General features: G+C 41.5%; 1 protein-coding gene across 3 annotated transcripts in view; it reads left to right on the top strand.

The window, feature by feature from the left end:
• The window catches only part of LOC106573467 (semaphorin-4B), a 137,626-nt gene that overhangs the window by 14,301 nt on the left and 99,785 nt on the right, over window positions 1-23,540 (top strand). The window contains exon 1 of one of the 3 annotated variants that reach the window (XM_014148544.2): window positions 3,197-3,455. The exons of the other annotated variants lie outside the window; for them this stretch is intronic. The gene's annotated coding sequence lies outside the window, so the exon portion shown is untranslated. Of the gene's footprint in view, window positions 1-3,196; window positions 3,456-23,540 lie in introns of those variants that run through there. 3 annotated transcript variants of the gene reach the window in all.

Genomic DNA, 23,540 nt, shown 5'->3' with positions numbered 1-23,540 from the left:
TTATGCCACTCTAACGCAACTTGCTACTGGCTACAGTCTCTCAGGTTAAGATGATTCTTTCACCCCCAGCGTTGTGACACAGTGCCACTCCTGCCTGTACTTTTCCAGAGAAAAAAAATATCTCTGGTCACATTAATATAAATGAACTGTGAGAACAATTACTTAATTACTTAAGTTGTAACTTGTAGACTTGTTAAAATCGTATTCTAAAATCTGTTGCGTTTTTAACATATACTAATTTGGTCTAAAGTATTCAACGCTTTGTGTGAATAGAGGCAAGCCGTCACTCTGTTTAAAGTGCCTGTGGCTGTGACAAGCAGAGACGTGATGTAAAAGACAGCTTTGCCATATCGTTTTTACAATAGATAACCTGAGAACAGAGAGAGAGAGTGTGGGAGTAGACAGTTGACCTTGGGTTCATAGTCTCTGTATCATGACTACCTTAGTTCTGACATATCTATCATTCAATACTGTTATGCATCTCTGTATGTTTTTTTTCTTCTGAATTGATACTGGAAAGGTCAAGTGGTGTCATGTTATTGATGTTGCAGTACCTGTCTTTGTCTATAGAGGTCCGAATCACTGAGTCAGAGTGGCTATCCTCTGGATGCACATTCACATTAATAAAGTGGCCTTCCACAACATTCCCTGCTGTTAATTGTTGAAAGTTTCATAATTATTACCACTTGCTCATATGCAGTGCACACTCAACTAAGACCTTCTAAATTCAACACCATGATGATGGTGATGTGTGTGTCCGCTCAAAGTAAGGTGAGAGGGAGAGAAAGAGGTTTCTACACAGCTGTCTGTAACAAGGTCACTCAACATCAATCACCAATGTTTCTCCAGATACAAATATCTGTGTTTTTTCACATTGGAGGAGCAAAGAGTATAGATGTTGACATTGTGTGGTTGGAGGTGAAACCCAAACCTTATCCTGAAGATGATAAGGTCTTGAATATAATAAAATAATCCCTGAACACAGAGGTGATAACATTGAGGAGCTAGCCTATCTCTCTTGTCTCATTGGTCCTGTCAGCCCCACTAGTTCAATAGGGACCTTGTCCGGTGTTTTCCCATTCGGCTAATATGTGTAATACAGACTCTTATCACTGTGCTGTAATTTGTTCACTATTTGTAATTCATTTGTATAAAGTGACTTGTCAACACTTCCTCTGGGTGTGCGATGCACAGAAGGCTTAAACTAATATTTTATGAATATGTTTAATGCCTTCTATTTCATAGGTACCGTTATGTGAAATTCGTCATTTGATTAGCCTATCTGCATTCCCTCCATACAGTAGCGTATGTAGACTGGAGTCTATTGTCTTCCCTGTGGCTCAGTTGGTAGAGCATGGTGTTTGCAACGCCAGCATGGTGTGTGCAACGCCAGGGTTGTGGGTTCGATTCCCACGGGGGGCCAGTACAAAAAAAAAAAAAAAAAATGTATTAAGTGTATGCATTCACTACTGTAAGTCGCTCTGGATAAGAGCGTCTGCTAAATGACTAAAATGTAAAAAATGTAAATTTAAGTCCAGAGAGACCTGTTCAAATGCATTAATAGGACTACAGAAAGATCCCTAATGATCACCTCTGTCTCCTTTTGTTTGATCAACATATTCCCAGCCTCAGTGAGGGGTTCCTTCTGCACTGAGTACAGTTTACTTTAGGGACATCTGGTATAGGCAATGACAGTTGTTCTAACTTAACTGACTGTCCTACACACATTCTATAGAGGTACACTGTCTGTCTGGCTTCAGTATGTGCTGCAGAACAGACGGTCTCCTTAAAGTACAGGACTGACTGACCGTGTCCAGTGATTGTAAATAAGACGTCTGTAAAGTAGGCTAGCCTTGGCATAGTAGTCCTAGTAGTCCTCATGTGACCAATGGAATCTCAGCCTCATACCTTCTCACAGAGATGCCCAGGGCTGGAATTTCCATTCCTGACACCTCTAGGCTAAACCTGGCATTCCGTCTGCCTCCTTAGCACTCTGGCATAAAGTATAAGTTGTATTTGTTAACAGGCTTAATTAGCACCCACCAGTTTAGAAATAGGCGTCCCCCTCTCAACAGCCTGCTCCCTTACACCTCTCTATGTTCTTATGGATGGCTTTTTCAAAAGTTATTTTTACACATCAGAGACTGCAACTTTTTTTTGTGTGAAATTGGACTGAATCCATTCCTTAAAGTGTTTGCATGTAATGCACCTGTTTTCTACCAAACACTCATGGTTGTTTTGTTTGATAAAGGAAAAAAAGCATGTGATGGCTGAGTGATATGATTTGTACATTTTCAATTCCATTTCAGTATTCTCCAAGGCACTCATGCAAAAATAACAGCATTTACTAATGCTTTTGAAATGAGAGCCAACTCCAAACTGTGTCTATTTCGCATGGGAGTATGCGGTTTCACCAGAAGACAGTGGCCCCTTTTCAGCGTATGAAATGGTCTCTTAGTTCTGAACGCAATTCTCACCTAGACTTGTTAGCTGTGTATGTCCAGCCCTGAAAGCTTGTCCTTGCAGTGGGTTGGGTATTATTTTAGTAGCGCTTCATGACACCATCATGTCAGGGATAGCCTCATACTCTGCCTCTGCTTCCTCTGTTTAATATAAAATACACTCGTGGTTCCTCTTAACCAGTTCACTTTTTCCAATTAATACTCTGAATTGTGTTACTCCAAAGAAAATTGGACAGAGAAGTTAGTTTCCCCGCTGAATGTTCTAGATATGATGAACATCTTTTTTTAATGGATGTAACCCTATCCCATCTAATATCATTCACTGACCTTTTATAATAGTATGCCTAATATTGTGTGTGAAATATTGAACTTTCAGGGGACATATCACTATATAGCCTAGTCAAATTACAGTGACGTACAGTAGATATGTACATGTATGTAGCAAGTCAAATACAAAGTGACTTTTTGATTGAATTAAACAGGCATAGGTTTTTTCTTCTTCAAACCCCTTCTAAATGGTTCCATTGTTTAGAGTGGTAATTCTAGTTAAGCCTGGTTCATGCATCAGATAGAGAGAGAACCATTCTGTGGATGTATCCTGTCCACCTCACTTTCTTCCCCCACCTCTGTGGAATATGAATATAAGAGTCCCCTCCCTCCTCTCTCTCTCTCTGGCAGCAGTGTGAGAGGGGAGGGGCTATAGTGGAGAGTGGCCAGAGTTGAGGGAGGCTGTACTACAACAGTGTGTCAGACTGTTAGTGAGAGAGAGTGAGAGAGAGAGAGAGAGAGAGAGAGAGAGAGAGAGAGAGAGAGAAGGCAGACAGACACGGAGTAGGAGCCCTTAACTACTGGTACTCTAACTGCACTACGCTGGATAACATACTGGCTAATCTATTACTCAATCCCTGAAGGACTTCTATCTCTGATTCACCTTAAAGGAACCTTTGTTTAAATCTGAAGATCATTTTGGTACAGAGAAGTGCTGGAAAGAGTGTAAGTACAAGAATCGTGTAACTACAAGCCACTACTATAGAGGCAGCCCTATATTTATTAACAGCACTGAGCCTAGCTTTAGTTAATCATTGATGTGTCTCCTGTGGTTTTGGTTACCTTTTGAAATGATGTCATTCTCTCTGTGCTGTCATTCTGCTCCGTCTCGCTGCATTATGGGCTTAGGGCTACTTTATGGCTCTCTCTGTCTCTCTCTGGGTTAGTTGTTGCTGCTCTCCCTCTCTCTGTGTATACATTGCCAGAGTGGGTGTATGCTGACATGAGACAGCTTCTCCCCAGTAAGTTTTTATCACAAGGTGATAGCAGGGCAGAGGGTTTTTTAAAGGGCTGCCTTTTTTTCTACATAGTGGAAGGCTATATGTTTGGGTGTGTTTAGATCCTCCTGCAGAAAAGAGATGTTGGCATTTGACTCAGTATTTTTCTCTCTGTATTTACACAGCTATTTACCTGGGTGTGTTCACATTTAAAGGGTTGTTGGCCTGTGCGTGAGGGACCATAGTAAAGCAGTGTTTTTTTCTAGTGGAGATGATGGCTCAGTCTCTCCAGCTCTTAAAACTAGAGAACCTAGAGAACCACTGTGGCACAGAGAGTGTGTGACGGGGAATGGGGCCTCTCTCTACAGATAGGAGTCAGTGAATGTGGCAGCCAGTGCACTCAAATCCTCTCTCAGCACAGGAACTTTCCTTGAACTCTGTGGCCTGTGGTAAAGTTGGCTTTGTAAATGAGGGGAAAGAACAAACAAAAAAGCAACATTTGAGAGTGTGTCAGCGTGATTATGCCTTTTCTCCCATAGTGGTTTCAGGCTGTGCTGTGCAGCAGGACTGTTGTGGTGGTTTGAGTTGTGATGCCAGTCAGGGGTTGTGGGTCTGGCTGGGCATCTTCAGGCCAGAGGCTGCAGGTGTTACAGTGTGAAATTCAAACCTCTCACCCTCACTCTGCTGGCAGCACAGTCGTGACATAATGCCTGCCAATGTCTTAGAGGTGTGTTCATTATTACATAAATGGAAACTGAATCCAGTCTAAGCAGTAAACAAGCCAACCTTTGTTACACTTTGTGCCTTTCTTTGGAGAGTCAGGGTTTTCCAAGTACTTAGTGTACATAACTTAACCCAGGGGTTCCCAAACTTTTTGGGGCCGCGCCCCATTTTGATATATTAAAAAAATCCCCACCCCACCATGTGAAAAAAGTGATGCAATCAGCGGCCAGTGTTTACTTTTTGAATTTGGGCTATTACAGTCTATTACAAATCAGTCTGACATTACTTTTGACAGTATTTAAATCTTCAGGAAGTATGGTTTGAAATGACTGAAATGCATCAGAAAGTATTGGGAAGTTCAGAAGATCATCAGGCGATCATGTTGTATGCTCTTCTGTGTAGAAAAAAACCTCATCATTGATGATGCTCTTTTTCCCCCAGTCTGATTTAGTGCCTGGTCTTGTCCACTCTGTTCTAATGAGACCTGCACAGCTCGTGGGCTGGTAGAGGGAACGAGAAGACATATACGTGTTCCTGAGAGTCTTTCAGTGATGGGGTCATAATATTTTTTAGCTTAAACGGTCCAAAAGTTAGAGCCACATTTGTAGGGAAAAACCCCAAACCACTCTGTTTATTACAACCACATCTAGCGGCTGCTGGAGGTTACTGACGTAACCCAAGTGTGATTGCATTTCTTTTTCTTTCAGAGTTTCCCTCATGACCCCATTTTCAAATCAGGCGACCCCACATTGGGTTTGTGACCCATAGTTTGGGAAACGGTGACTTAACCTATACAATAGTTGTGTGTACAGGTAGTTCATTCTGGACATACTTTATGTTACTAGTGCACATTGGTCAGTGCCTACTTTTTTGTCAAAATATGGTGTCAACATCAACCTATTCGGGACTACATAGCCTAGATACTGTATCACTGAAGTGCAATATGAACCACTATGGAACGTGAAGTATCCCTCAGAGGCAGACTAGTTCATTATAACCTGGAAGTGTAGTCCAGTTATGTGACTAGACAGCTGGACATAGGATAGCCATCCCAACCATGGATATGCTACAGGAGACAACAAAAACAGCAAATGTAGAACTACAGCAAAGATATTCAGCTTTTTACAACAAACAGTCAGAGGGGGTTCCTCTCAGAATGAGAGGACAGAACAATGGATGTCTTCTTTAAACAAGGTGAATTATGTTACCTAGTTCATTTGGAAACGTGTCGATTTCCCCATCTGTGGCACATTTGCGAGAAGAAGAAAAGCCTGCCTCTGCTGATTACCTTGTCCCTGTGTTTTCTTTTGGTCTGATCCATAGAAACAACAGCTGGCAACAGAATTCTGGGTGCAGAATCCTTGACAATGAGCTGCCTGTATGACGCTGTCACAAAGAGGACGGTGCCTGTTATATCAATACCTCAAATACACACTCCAGCTACCCACTTCTAGTATCCCATTGGGAGATGTACATTTCATTGTGTGATATTTTATGTACTGTTAATGGATGGGTTCCCTTGGATATGAACTGTAAATTGATGTTTCTATTGTGGTATTCTCAATGCCAAAAGTACAGTGTAAATATCTATATTGTGCTTTGACTAGAGATGGAGTTTTTAAATAATTTCACTATTCAAATAATATCATGAATTTTGGTCAGATGTTGTGGTCGAATATGCGTATATTCCAATACATCTTAATTGGGGGAGAGGCTGGCACTCTATTGCTGCAGCTGTGGATGGACCAGTATGTGTGAGATAGGAGTGAGCAGATGGAGGGAGAGAGAGAGACGCTGTAGCCACTAGCCAAGGCAACTCTGCTTCAGCCAAGACTAGCTAACTTGTAGCAGACACAATGTTATTTATTGTCCCATGTAACAGTGCCCGTCTTGACTGGAGCAGCCTAGAGAAGCTAGCTAAGCTAGCTGACAATAGCTAGCTAGGCAAGTGGGGTTACATGGTGCGCTATATATATATATATATATATATATATATATATATATATATATATATATATATATATATAAAATGCACTAGGCCTTTATTACCTGTATGAGTGATGAGTGGAGAAAAAATACTTCTTCCCCCGGCCATGCCCAAACCCCATTCAGATAAAACAACATTCTACCTGTTGGTTGCTCGTTGTACCCTACTCCTTCTCATTTTGCTAAACTACATTGAAAAGTTTGTTGTTTTATTTTATTAATAATTTGAAATGTCATGGTATATCCTTTATGTAACAATGTCACATGGGTATTTTCATTTAATTTAGAAAAAGCCTTTTCAGTGTTAAAATTGGCCTATATGTATTTTTCTTTCACATAAATGTATACTCACACAAATATTCGAATACTAACGTCAGTTCGGATATTTGACTAACGTCAAAAGTGATAATATAATGCCTAAAGTAAACAACATTTCATGGCTGTTTTTAGCTACAGTGGAACTACTTTTTTGATATGCTGTTCCAGCAGCTGAGGGGCACAAAGCAAAGAAAGAAAAACAGTGCTTCTGTGCACTGAAGCTTCACAATGTGAGTGCAATGCACAACCTGTTACAGATTAGTGATCCGGCTCTGAGAAAAATAAAATAAGAAATTCATCACACTGTGGTATCTTTGCACAGTACAACCCACCCTGGCCCCGCTCTAGCACATGCTTCTAATCACATTCATCATATAATCCCAGGGGTCTTTTCTCAGCATTACTCTGATTGCTCTTCTTTATTTTCTGGGCTTAGTACCTGGGTGAGTGTTTGTTTACGTGTGTGCGTGCGCGTGTGTACACACTTGCTTGTGCGTGTGTGAAGTGGATCGCAAATTAGGTCATGCAATTCGTTCTAGTCGTAAAAATAAGGAATGTAAATCAACTTCAACCCTCACCCAACCCATCCCCCTCTCAACAGCCATGTGCTTAGTTCAATGAGGAAGCAAATGAAGTAATGTGAGTGAGCTGAACACTGTCCTGTGGAGGACCCATCTACCATTATGATGACTGATTGCCACTTAATATTTGTGAAAGCCAGCTGGGACTGAGGTGCTATGATAAATGCAACGGTCTTAATGTGAGAGAGCAGTTAGGTTTTGCTGTGGTGGATGTATAGCGTGAATGAGAGAGGTGTTGATTGCAGGGAGAGACTAGAGGGGGATGGGTCATGGAGTGGCAGCCACTTGTAACCTGAAGGTTAAACATGGGCCTTCAGGGAGTCCTATTACTGTCTACTTACTCATGGGAACTCTGCAAACAGGCATTCTGGGAACACAGCTAGCAGTCTCCTGTGTTTTCCCAGTCCAGAGCAGTCACAGTGGCATGATGTGGGAAATGGCTGTGGACATGGATCCTAGCCAGAACCCTGTGTTTGCTCGGCTGTCTCAGAGAGCCTCTGATCTGCCTTTAACCCATATGAGACATGAACAGAAACACAGCACATGTACTACAAGGTGCCTCAGGCTTTCACATCACCCGACCAGTGACTTATTTTAACTGTACACAAGCCGGCCTTTGCAACAGTTTTGGGAAGACATTTGGAATATGTTTACACGTAGTTCAGTGTTTCTCATGTGTCCATGTGAGAATTGCAAAATTGTCTTCAGGGCATGCTGTCCGTCACCCTCGGGTTCACACGTGTTGTTCTTGCATGTCCATGTTGCACACATTATACCGTTCTATTTTAAACAGTGGTGAGCTAGGGAATGTGAGTGTCTGTGAGTGTCTTTTACTAATGCTTGACCTGGAGGGGAGCTAAGTGTGTGACCTGTGTACTCCAAACAAATGAAATCATGGTCGCATAGACAGATTTGCAGATGTTATCGCAAGTGCAGCAAAATGCTTGTGTTTCTAGCTCCAACAGTTCAGTAATACCGAGCAATTTAAAAAAACAAATAAAATAAATAAACACATAATCCAGAAAAAAAATTAAATGGAGAAATTCAGAAATATCAGAACGAGCAATGTCAGAGACTGGAATAGAAATATATAAACACATAAAGTATATAAATATATACATACACCGAGTGTACCAAACATAATGAACACCTGCTCTTTCCATGACAAAGACTGACCAGGTGAATGCTATGAACCCTTATTGATGTCAGTTGTTAAATCCACTTCAGTCAGTGTAGATGAAGGGGAGGAGCCAGGTTAAGGAATGATTTTTAAGCCTTGAGACAACTGAGATTTGGATTGTGTTTGTGTGCCATTCAGAAGGTGAATGAGCAAGACAAAATATTTAAGTGCATTTGAACGGGGTATGGCAGTAGGTGCTAGTCACATCGGATTGAGTGTGTCAAGAACTGCAACACTGCTGGGTTTTTCATGATCAACAGTTTCCTGTGTGTATCAGGAATGGTCCACCACTCTAAGGACATCCAGCCAACTTAACACAACTGTGGGAAGCATTGGAGTCAACATGGTCCAGCATCCCTGTGGAAAGATTTCGACACCTAAATTCCATGCCCGGTAAATTGAGGGTGTTCTGAAGGCAAAAGGGGTTGCAACTCAATATTAAGGTGTTCATAATGTTTTGTACATTCAGTGTATAATGGTGTGAAAAGACAGAATGGACAGGATATGAATAGAAAAGGTGTGGATAGCAGTAGTTACAATTGAAATCGAAAGTTCACATACACTTAGGTTGGATTCATTAGAACTTGTTTTTCAAACACTCCACAAATTTCTTGTTAACAAACTATAGTTTTGGCAAGTCGTTTAGGACATCTACTTTGTGCATGACACAAGTCATTTTTCCAACAATTGTTTACAGACAGATTATTTACTTATAATTCACTGTATCACAATTCCAGTGGCAGCAGAGAACTGGAAGGAAAGGCGACCAAAGGAGGAATTGGCTTTGGGGGTGACCAGTGAGATATACCTGCTGGAGCAAGTGCTACGAGTGGGTGCTGCTATGGTGACCAGCGATCTGAGATAAGGCGGGGCTTTACCTAGCAGAGACTTGTAGATAACCTGTAGCCAGCGGGTTTGGCGACGAGTACGAAGCGAGGGCCAGCGAGGGCCAGCCACTGTATCACTGTATCACAATTCCAATGGGTCAGAAGTTTACATACACTAAGTTGACTGTGCCTTTAATAAACAGCTTGGAAAATTCCAGAAAATGATGTCATGGCTTTAGAAGCTTCTGATAGGCTTTGACATCATTTGAGTCAATTGGAGGTGTACCTGTGGATATATTTCAAGGCCTACCTTCAAACGCAGTGCCTCTTTGCTTGACATCATGGGAAAATCAAAAGATATCAGCCAAGACACCAAAAAAAAAATGGTAAACTTCCACAAGTCTGGTTCATCCTTGGGAGCAATTTCTAAACGCCTGAAGTACCACGTTCATCTGTACAAACAATAGTATGCAAGTATAAACACCATGGGACCACGCAGCTGTCATACCGCTCAGGAAGGAGACGCGTCCTGTCTCCTAGAGATGAACGTACTTTGGTGCGAAAAGTGAAAATCAATCCCAGAACAACAGCAACGGACCTTGTGAAGATGCTGGAGGAAACAGGTACAAAAGTATCTATATCCACAGTAAAACGAGTCCTATATCGACATAACCTGAATGGCCGCTCAGCAAGGAAGAAGCCACTGCTCCAAAACCGCCATAAAAAAGCCAGACTACGGTTTGCAAATGCACATGGGGACAAAGATCGTACTTTTTGGAGAAATGTCTTCTGGTCTGATTAAACAAAAATAGAACTGTTTGGCCATAATGACCATCATTATGTTTGGAGGAAAAACGTGCAGGCTTGCAAGCCGAAGAACACCATCCCAACCATGAAGCACGGGAGTGGCAGCATCATGTTTTGGGGGTGCTTTGCTGCAGGAGGGACTGGTGCACATCACAAAATAGATGGCATAATGAGAAAGGAAAACTATGTGGATATATTGAAGCAACATCTCAAGACATCAGTCAGGAAGTTAAGCTTGGTCGCAAATGGGTCTTCCAAATGGACAATGACCCCAAGCATACTTCCAAAGTTGTGACAAAATGGCTTAAGGACAACAAAGTCAAGGTATTACTAATTGAGTGTATGTAAACTTCTGCCCCACTGGGAATGTGATGAAAGAAATAAAAACTGAAATAAATCATTCTCTATACTATTATTCTGACATTTCACATTCTTAAAATAAAGTGGTGATCCTAACTGACCTAAGACAGGGAATATTTACTAGGATTAAATGTCAGGAATTGTGAAACTGAGTTTAAATGTATTTGGCTAAGGTGTATGTACATTTCTGACTTCAACTGTACATATGATGAGCCATGACTAGAATACAGTATATACATATAAAGTGGGTAAAACAGTATGTAAACATTATTGAAGTGACCAGTGTTCAATGACTATGTACATAGGGCAGCAGTCTCTATGGTTCAGGGCAGGGTACTGGGTGGAGGCCGGCTAGTGGTGACTGTTTAACAGTCTGATGGCCTGGAGATAGAAGCTGTTTATCAGTCTCTCGGTCCCAACGTTTTGGTGCAGCTCCCGGGTTGAACAGAGCTCGGGAAGTTCAAAAAAAGGATCCAGGTCAGGGAAGTCAAATTTTCGCTCAAAATTCTGGTGTGTGACTGGCGATCTGAGATCCAAATGTTATTTCCAGCTGTAGGTAATAATACAAAAAACCTTATGAGCAAATAATGTAAGAAATAACAAAGTAAAACTACAGCAAAGTTGTCTAGGAGCTAGAAACAGGGTGACGTGTCAGTTGCTGCCATGTTGATCTAAACGTGTCTATATGAGATGTGTCTCACTGTGATGGTGTTGGTGTGCTCCTCTTTGACACCAGTGTGGAGCTGCTGTGTGTGATGAATGGAATCAGCCTTGTACAACGGCAGCCTCCCCCTCTCCTTCCCCCTCTGCAGTGATTCGATATCTCCCAGCATTCCAGGTTGTGCCCTTTACTCCAATAATGGTGCTACTGACCCTCCCAGACTCCCAACTTCAGACCACTGATCATAGAAGGCTTTTAATTGCTTTTCTACAGCTTTTCACAGGGATTTGTTGTGATATTTGCAGGCAAAATGCTTGATTTTGCTGTGCCAATTCTGACATTTTGCATGGCAGTATGCAAGGATTTTACCAAATTTGTAGCCAAAATGTGCTGAGGTAGGGTGTTTGTTGACGTGTGGCTTGATTGAACCGTATTATGCAGTAAATGTGCAGTGAATGGTTGAAATTGGGAGCCCTCTTTTTGTACTACGGTGATGGTTCAGTTTTATGCAATAATATTGAGATGATTTTACTGTTTTATGCAGAAATAGTGTATTGATTGGTCAAATTTGCAAGCCCTCGCAGAAAATTAATCACAGAATCGCGGAGTGACTGATAAACAAGTCATAGGCCTTGTTTTTTATGTGATCATATATTCTTTATCAATTATCCAATTATGTGAAGGCTAACTGAACACTTAGCCTAGGCCTAGCTGAGAAGTCACGGTCTCATTATACTGTAGTTGGGTGATTCTGTCCTCCTCTAAACTTGGAAGTTTTGGTCACATTATCCAGTCAGGAATCCCTGCTGATAGTTAGGAGTGGGAGACATTCACAGAGGAGAACCAGGAAGAGAGATGCTGGTATTTGGCCATTTAATGTATAGCTGGAATCCACAAACAAAGGAGAGAGTGAGGGGAGTACTGTATGCTGGTTTTATCACCCTAGTTCATTGTTTCCCAACTCCAGTCCTCAAGTACCCCCAACAGCAGACATTTTTGTTGTAGCCCCCGACAAACTCACCTGATTCAACTCATTGAGGTCTTGATGATTAATTGGCAAGTTGCATAAGGTGTGCTTGTACGGGGCTTCCAATTGAACTGGAAGACTGATTGTAGACAGCGGCAGTCTAAAAGCTTCTTATTAGGGATGTAACGATTCACCCAGTTCAGATGTTAACTTTCTAAGGACGGTGTTTGTGCAAAATGTTTCTGAAAAAAGTGTGGCCAGCTCAAATGCTGATTGTTGTGTCATTCGAAACTGGCCGTTCTAAATAAGCGTTCTAAACACACCGGTTTGATCGTACACTACAGGGACCACTGTAGAATGATCACACCCGTGTGTTGGTACTTGTGAAAAGGTTCATATTTAATTTTTATTGGCCAGTCTGAGATATGGCTTTTTCTTTTCCTTGCAACTGCCTAGAAGACCAGCATCTCGGACTCACCTCTTCACTGTTGACGTTGAGACTGGTGTTTTGTGGGTACTGTTTAATGAAGCTGCCAGTACAAAGCTTGTAGGAGATCTTCAGTTTCTTGGCAATTTCTCGCATGGAATAGCCTTCATTTCTCAGAACAAGAATAGACTGATGAGTTTCAGAAGAAAGTTCTTTGTTTCTGGCCATTTTGAGCCTGTAATCGAAAACTTTTGAACGGTAGTGTACATTTTAAAACGTCAAAAATAGCTTACATATCAGTACATACACACAATATCTAGGTCCAACACATAATACAGTGCAAATGACAATACAAGATATATAAAATGGCTTTGTCTCTTCACAGTCCCCTTTGTGCAGTAAAGTGTTCTTTTATCTGTTTTTTTTAAACTGGTTTTATTGCTGGCTTGAGTTACCTGGGGTGGCAGAGAGTTCCATGTAGTCATGGCTCTATTTAATACTGTGTGTTTCCCAGCCTCTGTTCTGGACCTGGGGACTGTGAAGAGACCTCTGGTTGCATGTCTTGTGTTGTATTGATGAGTGTCTGAACTGTGTGTCAACTGCTTGAACAGACAGTTTGGTACCTTCAACACATCAACACCTCGCACAAAGACCAATAGTGATGCAGTCAATCTCTCCTCATCTTTGAGCCAGGAGAGATTGACATGCATGTTACTGACACTTGCACTCCGTGTACATCTAAGTGTGATACATGCTGCCTTGTTCTGGACCAACTTTAATTTACCTATGTCCCTTTGCCGCACATGACCACACAGCGGGGCAGTAGTCCAGGTGCGACAAAACTAGGGCCTGCAGGACACCACACTCAACTGAATTTGCATGAGAAAACCCTCTGTGTTCTCTTAGATAGGTTACTCTCAATCCATAATAAAGCAGAGGATGCTAATCCATAACACCTACGTCTTTTCAGCAATCGGTTATGATCAATGTTCCCTCTAAGGTTAAGATCAATGTTACCTCGTGTAGTAGCCCTGAGACTGACGCACAGCTCTGCCAGGACTGCCGCGCAGAAGAAATATCAGCCCACAGAGAGAAGCACGAGTTCGAACTTCACTCAACTTTCTAAAGCAGTGGTCACCAACCGGTCAATCGCGATCGACTGGTCGATCTCCAAGGCATTCCTAGTGCCTTGAACATTTCTGTAAAAAGGATTCTGATGGTAGGTGCACCCGATTCAGCTGCCATGCGCGCCGGCTAGGCGAACTGTTTCCATTTTGAACCATTTCATGTGTCTGAAGGTTTCAAACTTTGCATTCCCGGCGGCCCAGAGAGCAAATCAAGTGCACTATAGGCCTACCGCTGGCCAATCGGATGGCTCAGATTACATGTCTGCAGTGACGTAGCAGACATAAAAGAAAACTACAGCAAAGTTGATATTGTGAGATTTCAAAGCCTTTAAAACCATGGCAGCAGGTAGCTTGGTGGTAAAGAGGTCAGGGCAGTCACCAAAAGGTTGCTTGTTTGAATCTGACTAGGTGAAAAATGTGTCGATGTTCCCTTGAGCAAGACACTTAGTTAAACCTAATTGCTCCTGTATGCTAAAATTTAAATGTGTTTAACTAGAAAGAGACTGTCAACTAATACAGCAAAGAACTGCAGATTTTATGATTGAATTCATGTTTTTAAGTTCTTACTCAACACTGTCAACATTTTGTATTCAACACTTTTATAACCATAAAATGTGTGTTTTTCCTATTTCAACTCAGCGTAACAACAAGCACGGAAGCAGTAATGTTGCTCACTCAGCTGTGCCTCACAAGTAACACAACAATGGATATATTACCGGTGTGATCATATAGCCTACCTCAAATTTTGAAATATAATAACATTTTCCCTGTTAACTCAATCAACGTTTCCCTTTACTGTGGCTATTGTGATTGAATCAACACAATATTAGCCACTTTCAATGTAACAATGTAAGAGCTTTTTGTGTCTTAAAGGGGCAGTGTTGTATTTTGAGACAGGCTTGAATATGCTAAGTAGCCAATCGGCAGAGGGTAGCATAATTTGTCTGATTCTCTCTAATAATGGCATCGGAATAATAATGCATTCTATTTTGTAAAGTGGTTGCATGCATCAAACAAAACAAAACAACATTTTCAGTCACCGTGTCTGAAGGATGGACAAACAGGTTCATGTCAAGCCCTACATTGAACACCACACATTAGCTGCTACTGTAGGCTGAATGGTAGAACAGCTATTTGTGTGTTAAAATGTTATGTATGGGATGCATTTTCTCCATTGTTTTTGGTGGTAGACCACTCTGGTAGGCCTAGATTATGATCAAATAGCCACAGTAGCCTACTTGGCCACTGTTAAGCTGTAACTTGGGTACAGCCTCAGTGTTCACAGTAAACACACACTGGAAGTTGCACAGAATTTTCACAAAGTTCAAGTTTGCTCTGAAATTTGCTCAGTGCCGAAAGGTTTTTGAGGGAACATTGGTTATTATCAATGACATCAAAAGCTGCACTGAAGTCTAACAGAACATCTCCCACAACCTTCTTACTATCAATTTCTTTCAGCCAATCATCAGTCATTTGTGTCAGTGCCGAGCATGTTGAGAGCCCTTCCCTTTAAGCATGCGGAAAGTATGTTGTTCATTTGTTTTCTGTAAAAACAACTTTGTATTTGATCAAACACCATTTTTTCCAAAAGTTTGCTAAGCACTTGTAACAGGTTGGTTGGTCGGCTGTTTGAACCATTAAAGGGTGCTCTGCTATTCTTGGGCAGCGGAATGACCTTTGCCTCCCTCCATGTCTGAGGGCACACAACGTCTTCTAGGCTTAAATTGAAGATATGGCAAACAGGAGTCACAATGTATTCCGCTACCAACCTCAGCAATTCCGCTACCAACCTCAGGTTGTCAGTACCAGGTGGTTTGTCCTTATAAATAGCAACAACAGAAAATCACCTCTTCCGCACCCACTTTGTGGAACTAAAAATTACAGTGCTTGTCTTTAATTATTTGGTCCAGTATGCATGAGTATGAAGACTCAGCATTTGATGTTTGCATGTCATGCCTAAGTTTGCTAATCTTGTCAACAAAAAAAGTTATATCGAAGGGTTTTGTTATGAACAAGCCATCTGCCTCAATGAAGGATGGAACCTAGAATTTCATTTAAAGTACTCCAGAGCTTTTTACTATTATTCTTTATATCATTTCTATTTGTTCCATAGTATTAGTAGTATTCTTCGAGTGCAGTGTCAGAATGTTCCTCACTACAGACCAACAAATAATTTTCACATCTTCAACATGGGAATCATGGCAAAACCTCTTGTATGATCGTTTATACACAGTTTTAGGTCCAGTCTTTCAAAACTTCCAAAAGATCTAAACCATTTGATTGTGAGATGGGTGGAATCCAAAGTTGTGGTATATATTCAGTGGGTACAAATGAATTAGTGGGTGACGGTGATTTCAGATCAAAAGTGTGTACACCATAGACATGTACATAATTTACACACACACACACACACACACACACACACACACACACACACACACACACACACACACACACACACACACACACACACACACACTTTTAACATATCATGTAAAATGAATGTGTTTATGCAACAAATGTTAGTGCATCACATCGATTCATTATTCTAATCAAACTGAATCGCACCGTTTCATTTCAAACTAAAACGTATCGTTTCTGTATCGTATCGGAGCCTATTAATCGAGATACATATCGAATCGTACTTCTTACGATAACACTGTTACCCAGGGCAGGTAGGCAGACAGTGCAGGTGTTTGAGGTAAGAGCCACAGTAGGCAGAGTGCAATCTGAATAATTAATGGCATTGGATCGAATATGTGATGTATAAACACCCAGGGTAAGGCATCCGTTGGCCTTTTAAAGGAAGCTAACATCTTATCCCGGTGCTTTCTTGTTCTGTGAGTGACAGCAGGGTTCAGATCCCTACACCTGTCCACTACACTGTCTGCCTGGCTAGTCTGGTCTGGGCAGCCTGGGAGGGAGACGGTTACAGATATGCTGCTTCTGCCTGGGGTCCAGCAGAGCTTTTAGACATCTGGGGGAATGGAACTGCTTAGCATGCAGGTAGCAGCTCACAGGAAGCAACTAACGCTTTTGATGCTTTGATGCTCATTTTCCCCACTGCTGCCAGCGTGGTTGGTGGGACAGTGGAACAGAGGAGAGGCCGCTGGTCTAATTGGTTCAGATCACACAGATATCCTCATGCTGTCCTTCTACACAGCCATACTTTAGTCTGTAAAAGACTGCTCCTCATGTTCCTGAATTAATAAAGTAGGGAAGGGACCTTCTTGTGATTTATTTGAAGGATGCTGTATTACTTATTGTGATGAGGTTGCCCAAAAGAAAGAGCTATGGCATGTATTTGCTTTTTTACTGAACAACAAAGCAGTAAAGCCTAGTTTCTCAAGTTACAGTTCACCCTGAAGTTACAGGGTATTTTGGGAGATTGCCTTGTATGGCTCCTGAGGGATACTGTATGCTCATTGTCTGAGTTGTGTCTTCTTGAAATTACTGTTTGTCTTCCTGTGCCCTCTAATCAGTTGACTCTGGATCCAGGTAGAAAAAACTTTTGGTTTGTTCAGACCCAACTCTTAAGGTTAAGCAAAACTTATTTTGAACTGATAGTCATCTACAGTACCTACTTGGATTTAGTCTTCCTGATAGATTAACCTACAACATTTCTCAGATAAGAAAATAGGTTGTCATTGTTCCAGTTCTCCACATCATCTTTCTTCTCTGTGTATATTGGAAAAAGCAGCATCTGTCTTGCTCTGCTCATGTCTGGAAAAGAGATTGCATCAGAGGGCCTGACCTGTGGTTTGATGTGCCTTGACCTCTGTTGTGAAAGTAGATGAAGTTGTCTGAGGAAATGCTATGTGGGCTTGGCTCTAACATGGTATTGAAGAGGCTCAACTTTCCTGTCACAGATCATTTCACTGCCATCTCTCCATGACATCAGCTCCCACCTCCATGCCTGTAGCCGCAGGGCCCTGCAAAGAGCTGAGCTATGTGGACGTGTCAGGACTCTGATTGGATCTCACACACATCCACTGCACTTTATGACTGGGCCCTTCACTGCAAACAAAGGCCACAGGAACTTCAAGGGTCCTTTTGAGGTTCACTCCACTCTGTACTACATTAACCAACAATCCTCTGCAGAGCTAGTGAAAGCAAGCTGAAAGCTTACTCCCACTTGCAGAAATGTGATATAAAGGTTATGCATTTTAATGCATGTTATGCATGTATTTTTGCTTGGTGTTAATGAAAAGGAGAAACTTAATTTCTACTCTCTTTCTCAGACATCAAGTTTCAAATTAAGCCATTTGCACTCTAATACTGCATATTGCTTGTTGACCAGACCATGTGACATAAGATATGGGCCTGTATGTACCTGCAACCAGCTTCACTATACTGTGTCATCTGATAGGCTGCTAATCTTGTTATTATGCTTGCCTGGTTAAGTAGAGCAGTCAGTCAGTCAGCCTTATAACCATACAGCACAGGGATCCTAGGGACCCTGCAGAACTTTACTTAGAAATATGAACATTAAAAAGAGGAGAAAGGCTCGATAGAACAATCCCTCCAATGTGAGATTATCTTCAATTAGACCTAAAATGATACATTTTACTATTAAACAAGAACTAGGAGCTGTGTTGCGCTTTAGCTTTCCATGGCTATCAGGTTGACACATTGAGTGACAAGACCAAGTCTTCTCCAGATTGGCAACCCCCCCCCCACCACCACCCTTTGGGGTCAAAGCCAGTTGTCTAGGTTGCTGGGTGGGATGTACCCTATATATCTGTGGTGTAAAGGATTGATGATATGTCTAGGATGACTGGCATACCAATGCTCTTTAGGAATGAGTAGCATGCTATTGATCACTCCACTCTGAGGTCACTGCATGTGGAGGGCCAATAGCCCACACACAGACTATACTAAATTCAAAAATCTCTGTCTGCTAGATAAAGACAACCAGGGGGCTTTGGCTGGTACTTGGTATCATCCCCACTCATTTCACGGCTGAGTAAGAAGCAGAGGAACTGGAGGAACTACAGGCATCAGCAAGTCAGAGTGTCTGCTGCTGTTGCCCCAGGATTAGTAGCACCTCATTTGCATATCTCTGTAAACCGGATTTTGTGAACCTGATTGGCAAAATAATATCTGGCAGGCAATCTTTGCACTGTGTTCAGGGTTTAGAATTCAACCTCAGAATGTTTAGAGAGCATTTTCTCCTATCTGCAGCCCATAGAGAAGTGTCTTATCATACAGAGCATATCCTGACTACAAAGGCAGAGCAGAGCAGTCTGCATATTACGGTGACTTCTGCATTCAGTTTGAACTGGGAGACCTGATATTTGGTATTACCATTGTAATTATCATTATTTCTGCATTATGAAAATGAAAACACGGATGCTCAGATGAAGGTTTACTACAGTACACACCCTGCAATGAAATATCAATTTACAATCTTCACACGGCAAATAAGAGCAGCTTGCACACAAACTGGTGCATGGAAGAGGGTGACCAAGCATCTGGGATGAGCATCATGATAACAGTCAAATATCGTGCCGTTACGAACACCAAAGAAGGAACATGTTAATGTCACCCCCCAGTTGACTGTTGTCGCCATCAGTTTTGTATGTATATATTTATTGCTTGTATCTTTCTTTCTCTGTTTTCTGGTAGTCTACTGTGGGCAGTTATATGACTACTTTGTATGCATAATCTCCTCTTACACCTCTCAGACATGTAGGCTAAATAATCAATGTTATCGTCTAGGTCATATTGTGTGTAGTGCATATTGAGTCGTAGTCAGTTTCTTCCTCTGCTCTTAATACAGTACGCTATGTGTAAACGTGTGCAGGGTTTGCTATGAGCTGACCACAAGTAACCTATAGATGCAGATAACAATACACACACATACAGTGGGGTCCTGAAATGATTGACACACTTGATAAAGATGATAGAATATTACTGTATGAAATAAATAATTCAAATACTGAGCTATATTGGATGATCCCAAAAAATTGGGAAATGTTATTATTTGACACTAATGCAATTTCTCAGAGAAAGAGATTTTGTACAACATGTAATATTTTTTTCTCTCAAAAAGGTTGGGGTCAAAATTATTGACACCCCTATTTTCAATAGCGTTCAATACCTCACCTTGCGACGATAATGACACCTGATCCTTTTTCAGATTTTTTTTTAATGAGTTAACAAACACATTAGGAGGGATATTAGACCATTCCTCCATACAGAATCCTTCCAGATCCTTAATATCCTTGTTCTGCACTTATGGACTGCCCTCTTCAATTCAAACCACAGGTTTTAATGGGTTACAAGTCCGGACATTGAGATGGCCATTGCAAAAGGTTGATTTTGTGGCCAAATAATTATCTATTTGTGGATTTTGATGTTTGCTTGGGGTTATTGTCCTGCTGGATGATCCACTTGCGGTCAAGTTTCAGCGTACAGGCAGAGGCAAACGGCGTTTTGGCTAAAATGTCCTAGTAATGGGTCAAATTCATGATGCTGTTGACCTTAACAAGGGCCCCAGGACCAGTGGAAGCAAAATAGCCCAATAACATCAAAGATCGACCACCATATTTTACAGTAGGTACGGGGTTATTTTCTGCTCATGCATTCTCATTTCAACGCCAAACCCACCACAGGTGTGCGTGGACAAAGAGCTCTATTTTCGTGTCATCCAACAAATGTAAATGCCTGAAGTTTGCTAAACGGCATTGGCACTTGAATCGGAACCGGTGCTTTGGTCAGATGACATGAAAATAGAGCCGGAGCACATTGTGTGCGGATTTCTCCTCAATCTGGACGCAATCGGGCCACAAGAGCCCATAGTGTGGGTGATGTCATCAGCACTCCAGAAACCTTTTGTGAACAAGAGGCACCTTTTCATTATAACGTTGGAGGATATACGTTCCCAGCGTGTGAGGAAAGTTTTTGATGGCCACATAAATGCTAGCCAGCTAGCTAATATTTAGAAAAACTATTCAATTTTGCAATCCCTTTAGCTTTGCTTGCTAGTGATCTGGCTAGCTACAGAGGTTAGCTGGCTAGTTAGCTACAGTAGTTAGCTACTGCCATGAAGTTGTTGTTATTATTATCATATTTTGCCTATTCCACCATTTGCAAAATGCATACTGGCATTTGATTATAGCTCAGGAAAAGAGAATCCGGACATAGTGTGAACATGGTGGACACATTCAACTGTAAGTGTAGACGCATGATGTGTTTGGAATTCCATGATCAGAACTCCATGATCAGAATACAAAAACTACATTAACTGTCAAGTCTAGACACAGCCTTGGGGGCTGTGTGTCAGTGATGGGTGTGTGTAGGAGCAGTGACTCTGAGCCCTTTATCGGCCTTACACAGTGATGGATGGATGGACTGAGCACACCGCCCTGAACTGGCCAGTGCTCTGAGCATCTGTCTAAGCCTCTAAGCTACTGGAATGCGCGCAACCAAATAGAGCACTGGTCGTGCACCCGTATTCACTCACATTCTGAAATAGCCTATGGTTTTCCGTATGTTATCTTTCTCCTAGTCTCGGGAATTTTGTTAAAGAATCGTTTACATTTCTTCATGTTATCTATGCAGGTTCGGTCTGGTGATCAATAACTATACATTTTTTGTGACCATTCAATGTAAAGTGTAATAATTGAACATAATGTAAATTAAAGTACTTAGGTTATGTATTAGTAAAACCTGATGTGTTAGTCATTTATAAGGCAAGCATCCACAGTGTACTTTGAACTAACAATAATAGGCCCTTGCTATTAAAAACCAATCTACCACATGCAGTCAGACCGGAAGCAAAACAGAAACTACATTGAGATTTGAAATCATGCAGATTGTAACAGGCTTATCAGTGCTTAGCGTATCAGGGTCAATATTGCTCCGGCAGTAAATGTTCAAAGAAGGATACGTGGCGATAATTCCAAACAATTGGAAACACTTAGAGGCGGAGCAGCAAGCGTTTGGACAGACCTACACTGACCTACTTTAAGCAACCAGGACTTTCACAGCTCTTCACCCGTGTCTCTGACGATGTGACCCGTCATAAACAAAGCACGCCTTGCATGGTATAGTTGAATGGATACCTTTCTGCAATGTTTTCCTAATGAAAATCCTTTGATTAGTCAACATACTGTATGTTTTTTTCCTATTTATATTTCAGGTATTTTTCTTTCATATCCTCCAATATGTAACATTCAAGGTCAAGTGGTCTAGGAGGTGTGGTCCTGCCAGGCTGTTGTGACTGTAATTATGGGGCGGCAGTGTAGCCTAGTGGTTAGAGCGTTGGACTAGTAACCGAAAGGTTGCAAGATTGAATCCCCAAGTTGACAAGGTACAAATCTGTCGTTCTGCCCCTGAACAAGGCAGTTAACCCACTGTTCCTAGGCCGTAATTGAAAATAAGAATTTGTTCTTAACATTGCCTAGTTAAATAAAGGTAAAAAAAATATATAAAAAAAATATGAGGGTCTCCTTAAGGCTGTAATGAAGACAGCAGCCTTCCCATGAGTCATTCTGCAGGCACACGCCCCTGTCTTTATGTGTAATGGAAAAGACTGCTCCATAATCCCACTGTCAGGGCTGCATTTGTGAGTCTCCTTACCGGATGTCCACATAATTAGCTGCCGGCTCTGTCCCCATTCAGCACACAAACCCCTGCACCAAGGACAAATCAATACTAGAGTGAGATAGTAGAGGACTGGCCTGGGTTGAGCATATACCCCCAATACAGTACTGTATTTCCTGACTGTCCCAGCAGCAGCCTGGTCTCATAGACTAGACGTAACATAATACATGTAAACCCAGGACACTCAAATATGTTACGCTTGGTATGGTTACATAAAACAGAAGGTTACTTATTAAGGCAAAAACAAAAGGCGGATGGTCAGAGTGGATGGGTCTAGTAACCCAAAGGTTGCATGTTGGAATCTCATCACGGACAACTTTAGCATTTTAGCTAATTAGCAAACGTTCAACTAGTTACATTTGTAACTAGTTTGCAACTACTTAGCATGTTAGCTAACCCTTCCCCTAACCTTAACCCTTTTAGCTAACCCTTCCCCTAAACCGAACCTGAACCCTTTAACCTAACTCCTAACCTTAACCCCATCCTTAAACCTAACCCCTAGCCTAGCTAACATTAGCCAGCTAGCTAATATTAGCGTTAACTACCTAGCCACCTAACTAACGTTAGCAACAACAAATTGGAATTCGTAACATATCCTATGAATTGTAATTCGTAACATATCATGCGAAATGGATGATGGACATCCACAAATTAATAAATACCATACAAAACGTAACATGTCATACTAAATGGAGTGTCTCAGATTTACATACAGAATAATATGAAATGATCTGAGAACAGGTTGGTGCTTGCCAAACACATGTGGGATGACAATTGATCTGACTGCATGTTGAGCAGCTCTGTGAGTGTTGGGAGCCAGGAGGCTCAACAGATGGAAGTGTTATGACTTCTCTAACAGCTGTTGATGAGGATGTTTAGAAGGAGAATAGAACCTGCAGGCTTTGATTCAGTTGAATACTATCATCATAACAGCACATACAAGACAAAGATTATAATGGGTGATTTTGCATATCTTTGGTAAGAATCAGTTAAACATGCACCAGCTGGAGCCCAATCAGTACCGGCTTTGATAGTGTTGGAGATAAGCGAACATGATAACAATGCATGCATTTAGAGTAGGCTATAGGCTACACACTAATGTATGTGTTGAATACTCAATCATTTCAAATAAATGAGAATGCAGTCAAGGTTGGTTTTGTAGCTCACCACACAGTCTTCTGTATCTGAACAACTCCTCTGGACCATTACACACCCCCCCCCCACGTTAGAAAGTTGTAA

The sequence above is a fragment of the Salmo salar genome, chromosome ssa16, assembly GCF_905237065.1.
Source record: "Salmo salar chromosome ssa16, Ssal_v3.1, whole genome shotgun sequence".
Classification (NCBI taxonomy): domain Eukaryota; kingdom Metazoa; phylum Chordata; class Actinopteri; order Salmoniformes; family Salmonidae; genus Salmo; species Salmo salar.
The sequence above is the reverse complement of the archived record's forward strand: the minus strand, read 5'-3'. Positions and strand labels throughout refer to the sequence as shown.